The 5822-nt window shown below is 40.3% G+C and overlaps 1 long non-coding RNA gene across 1 annotated transcript; it reads left to right on the forward strand.

Moving 5' to 3' along the window:
- The first annotated feature begins 309 nt into the window (after nt 1–309).
- Nucleotides 310–5542, forward strand: LOC127130440 (uncharacterized). Its single transcript, XR_007806473.1, has 3 exons — nt 310–831; nt 926–5237; nt 5324–5542. It is a non-coding gene; the product is annotated as an uncharacterized LOC127130440 (long non-coding RNA).
- The last annotated feature ends 280 nt before the right edge of the window (nt 5543–5822 follow it).

The raw sequence follows: 5822 nt of genomic DNA on the forward strand, positions 1-5822 counted from the left end.
GATCCTAAATCAATCAAAGATTAGAAATTGAATAAAGTGAAAAAAACTAAAACCAAAGTGAAACACAAGGGTATTAAACCCGGGACCAAAGGCTTGCCAAAGCATCCCTTTACCAACTCCGCCAGACAAGCATCTTTGTCGTATGATCTCAAGCACTAATACATAAGATAAAAAAACGTACCAAACCTTTTAAATAAAATACAAAGTTCAAAAAAACAGTAGCAGAACAAGTTCATCTTTAACGCACATAAATTCTGTTTTTTCCATTTTGAACATCAAAGATTTAACGGCAACATAACATCACAAACAAACAGGCAGCGGTATTGCTAAATCAAACATGGAGTTCAAATCGGAACAACAACCATGGTTCCCTCAGAAGGATGTAAAGCATAATCGAAACATAAAAATAAGTCTCGGAAAGGAAGCTAACCGGTTGCGGCGAGCTCGACCGACGAATGTGAGTAAGCGTTTCGCCTGAACCGGTTTTGATCTTCTTGTCCGCTCTTCACCACCAAGAAAAACTATGGCTTTCTTTTCTCCTTGTCGTCGGCTCCTCTTTCTCTTAGTGAACAGTAACTGTGCTTTATGTTTTTCAGAATTCTCCCTTCCTTGTGGGTGAACAGTGGTGGCTATCTCCAAAAATTAGGGTTTTTCGGCTCCTCCCCTCATGAACAGTGGCCACCTATTATATATGACTGATCTCCTCTCTGCTATGTTGCTGTGTCTTCTCAGAGTAGTGGGAAGTGTCTGTACGGAGGTTGGGAAGTTTTTGTCCATATTCAGCTTGTGGTCCCCTTCTCAATTCTCTTCATTTCCAAAACTTCATTGTTGGTAAGAAAACAATTCACCACTGTAACTCACTTGAATATTTGCTTTCTCCTTCTTCTTTTGGAATTGGACTGATTTTTGTGTGTTTGTGTCGCAGTAGCTTCGATGTGGATTAAGGTCGTTTTCGGTTCCCTGATTCTCATAATGACAGCAGCAAAACGCTTGGGATTGTACTCTGCATTACGAGCTTGTGATGGGTATCTTCACAAGACTGAGTTGGCCGACATGCGGAGGAGCTCCGTTAGCTTGACTTTGGTTCGTTACCAACAAAGCATTTGATGTTTGAGATTGTTATTGAGCACGCAATCTTAATGGCACTTGTTTCTGCAGCATCAACTGTAGTTGCCACATTCCAGCATGGATTTCAGCACAAGAAATGAAAATATTTTCCAAACAGCATGTTCAGTAGGTTGATTTCCTTCACAGGACGTGGGGTAAGAGTTGGCACTGTAAGTATCTGCACAGAGAACATGGATACTAGTGGATATCTCTTTAGATGAAGGTCACTGCCCTCTATTTCTTGAATAATAAGATATATCTATTGGTTTTCTGTTGACACTGATGTTCTTTGAGGTTTTATCATAAAGTGACAAAGACTCCTTTAAGCTGGTATCAGAATTCACCAGATGACTTCTTAAAGGGCTGTGATTTTGTTCATTATAAACATGTAGACTATCTTCGGTTCCCTCAGAATCACTGTCAGAATACGAAGTCAGACTAAGTTCTTGATCACCAAGTGATAATTCTGGTTCGCTCCAGCATGGATCTGCACTACATGTGTCAATGCCAACTCTCTCCGTTTTTATTTCTTCCTCCAGCAATTCACCATCTTCGGAATCTCGGTCCTCTTCATCTGGATGTTATACTTTAACCACATCAGGAATCATCTCATTTCTTTCTTGACTAGACGACTCTTCTGATTTTTTAGCATTTGCTAGCCGCTCATCAGATAGAACATCGCTTCCACTGGAAGAATTGCTTTTATTTCTATTTTTTCCTGAAATTAATCCCCCCACTCCAGATAACCCGTGTATGTTGCTTTTGACCGAACCAGAATCGTTGCTAGGGGATCCCTGCACCTTGATCTGTAAAAGAACATCAGAATTTATATCATGTCGACGCCTCACCTGAATGGACGGTTGGCGCTCAAACACACTGTCCTCAACCTGTATTGCCCTGCCCTTTGGCACCTCACATTTTGAGGAACGAGATTGTAAGCTCTCTGATACAGGTTGATCAAATTTCTCCTGTGCGGATATCATAGACAAACGGTACTACTTCCAGGTGTTTTCATCAAAACCAAAATTAAAGTAATCTGTTATGTCAACTCCAGGAAGTCTCCACGGCTTACCAAAAGGTATTGGTCTGTACAGAAGTCGAGGCCTCTTCTCTTCTTGCTTTCGAAGAACCTGTCTGGCCATACAATTCTTAATTTGTGACCTTGTTTTATCGGGACAGTCCTGCCAACAATTAAGATCGGCCAGATACTGTGTTCGAATGACAACCATAAAGCCTCTAGGAATTTAATGTCATTGCTCTGTTTACAGAAACTTCAGTTTCCGGCTTAATCATATCGAGCAAAATATAAATAAGAGTGGCCTTTGTTACACTGAATTCGAAAACCCTGTGCTGCAACTGGTGCTTTACGAGCAACCTGCAGGAGAGACTCCTTGTGTAACCTCATTAAATACTAAAGGCAGCTGATCAACAAATTTAGTTAAAGAATTCAGAACTTCCTGCTCACTTTCTTGCAGAACTGACCCGACAGTATCCAGCATCATCTTCCATGCATCTCCTTGTGCACTTCTTGCTAATGACAGAATAGGATTTGCTTCCACAATCGGCATCATCTGGCTGACTGCAGGACCCAACTGCTCAAAGTAAGGAACCGCCTCAGTCGTTGGTCTGTTGTTGTAAGCGATTACAGCATTTGCCTTTCATAAGAGATACATATCTTTTCATCACATTCCTTGGGTAATTTCTCAAAAAATAAGCTTCCTGTGAGTACTTGAAGAAGTGCACCGTTGCTGGATGCATGGTGTGATGTGGTTACCACTCAATTCTACTTTTTCTACTGTACCGCCGAAAGAATCGACATGAGGCGTGAGTGTTTCTTCAAGAATATTTGTCTTGTCAATTGTGTCGGAATTGAATTTCACCAATAATGTGTGTTTGACATTGTATGAAGTTTTAAAGCAATCACGATTTTCTGATGGCGTCGGCTTGAACTCTGAGACTCCTTTGCATCGGTATAATCCAACCGAATAGTCTGAATTTTCCCAAGGCAGAAGAGATAGCGACAAAACTTCTAGTTTGATCGGTACTTAGACGACTTTCAGTGATATCAAAGGCACTACCAAGCTTTTGCTTCCGTCGACGGTAATAGACACTGTCTTTTTGGATTTCGACGAGTTTTGGCACCCAGTTGTATTGCAAGGCAACTTGCAGTTTCGGGGATTTCTTTTGGCGTAACACCAACTCCTGCTCCATAAGGTTCAGGCCTGTTCTGATTGGAATAATCTGAAGCATTGCAAGCTTCCAAGGATGAAAAACCATCTCCACATAGTCCCAAATTGTATTCATACACAAATTTGTCATCTAGCCTCTTCAGAGCAGGAGGTACATTTCCAGAAAGGTTATTGTTGTGAACATCAAGAACTTGAAGAAAAGGAGCATTAGCAAGTCTTGTTGGAATTGAACCAAAAAGATTATTAGAGCTCAAATCTAGCCTCATCAACATTCCTAAGTCACCTAAACTAGCAGGGATAGCTCCGGCTAATTTGTTCGACTGTAGAGAAAGAACACTAAGCTTTTTCAAATCTCCGAGCTGAGTTGGTATCCTTCCTGTTAACTGGTTATAAAAAAGCAGCAAAACTTGTAGACTCTCCATTTTGCCAAACTCAGATGGGATTTCACTAGACAAATGATTGACATTCAAGTACAAATCACTAAGCTCGGTCAAGTTAGCAATTTCTCTAGGTATACCACCATACAAAGAGTTGTAATGCAAGTAAAGTCCTGTCAAGTGCTTAAGATCACCAATGGCTGGTGATAGTTTACCAGAATGTCCTAAAATTCTGATAACGTATTAAATCTCATGCACGAATAGTCCCATCGAGAGATGCACTGAGCAGGCTATTGTTATTTGCCATAGAAGGCAGAGTTGTAATAGTATTAGTGTGCTCAGAAAACGTAACAAAGCAAAAGCCCGAGGAAACAGTCCAAACCTTCACTTTATTATCATCTGCTCCGGTAGCAAGGAGTTGAGAGTCCCGCCAAAAGAACCACCGACATAAGTCTGACACAAAGAGTAAAGGCCATCAAAGACAGGATAGTCTTCACCAACATTAAACCTCTTCAACTGTCTGAGCTGATCCTATTGTGTTTCAGGGGTGGTGAGATGCCCAGGATTTCTTCCAAAAGCAGTCCTCAACAAGTCCAATACCTCCCAGGCAACAGATTTAGCCAAATCTAAACTTTGTGAAGAGGTGGCTATGATTTCTGCTTCACATAAACTCAACAGAATGGATAGTATTTTGGCTTTCAGCCTTGAAATTCCTTCCACGATCCTAGTTTGAAAAAGATGATTGAATGTTTAACTTCAAGATAGATTGAACGAGGAAAAGAATTCTTCCCTTGCCACATAGTTCCTTATTATTGAGCAGGCGCTCCCTAAACAATTTTTGCTGGCACAATGACTGAATAAATTGCAGAGAAGCCTCACATTGCTGGCAAAGAAAATATACTACTGGTTCAGATGAAAGATTTTATTCCATGGAAAAATCTTTGTAGCAAGCTATCAATGTAATCTCAAGACACCTAACAACCACGCGAACTGATCCCAAAGCTGCATCCATAAATAAGTCAACCTTCGGGTGTGCAAGCAAAACATTGGCAATATCTTGAAACGGTGTTCATATGAACCCTGTTATTAGATGTAAACTGCATGCTAGAAGAGCGGAATGCGAAAGGTATGTAAGCCTAAAAGCATGATCTTCCTGTCTGTAGGTGCTAAGAATAGTAAGGATGTATAAAACCAAATCAACCAGTTGTTCCACCACTTTCACATCATGTAGAAAAATTTGATCAAATTTAGAATGTTGAGGGGCTAAATCACATAATGAATGCAACAGGCGAACACCACATAACACGTACTAGAACACGTCTTCATCTCTTCTAGAAAAAATTAGTATTGTAGTAAGGTGCAATAGAAGAGATCGTGCAAGCTTGCCCATATCAACCTTCAGAAGTACTTCTTTTTCAGTAAGGTAGTGAACAGATAAATTTCCACTTCCAGAATCCTTTATTAATCTATAAAGGTCCCGAGAGTTGAGCTGGTGGTATGCAGAACTAGTTCAGGTTGTTTTTGGTGGGTTTGGGAGGGACGCAACACAACACAAGACAAGGCAGTAAGTGTTGTTAGATAGAAATGTGAATGAAAGTGTTGATGTGTGGTTTTGATAGTGACCAATGTGATTTGGTTTAATTTTTGCAGGTTATTCAAGCGGCAGTAGCAGATACACAATAACGATATCAAATTTCACTTTCCCTACAACAGGAAAATCTCCTCCAAATACAAATAATGCCAAGCATGTCCAGCAGCACCCAACATTTTGTATGACTTCACTTTGTTTGCATTGCATTGTACTAATCTCTTGGCAAGAAAAGCCGGCTCCGAATTCTTTGATTGATCAGTTAATTACTGTTTAGAATACTATCGTTATCATAAACCAGTTTGGATTTTCATATATGTTGATGAAGCGAGTATGATATGAAAGTAGCTCTTCTCCTCCAATACCATCCACACCAAAATATGTTTAATGAATCACACCAAAACTTGTTTGATGAATCACAGTTAAACTTGTTTGATGAATCACAGTTCCATCTTCAGCAAATAAATTCAACTGTCCAATTGAAGTGAGCACTACCAGCATCTGATCATCTGACCATGCCAGCCCTATAGTCGCACCGTCGAGAGACCATTCTCCATATAC

The sequence above is a fragment of the Lathyrus oleraceus genome, chromosome 1 (assembly GCF_024323335.1).
Source record: "Lathyrus oleraceus cultivar Zhongwan6 chromosome 1, CAAS_Psat_ZW6_1.0, whole genome shotgun sequence".
Lineage (NCBI taxonomy): Eukaryota > Viridiplantae > Streptophyta > Magnoliopsida > Fabales > Fabaceae > Lathyrus > Lathyrus oleraceus.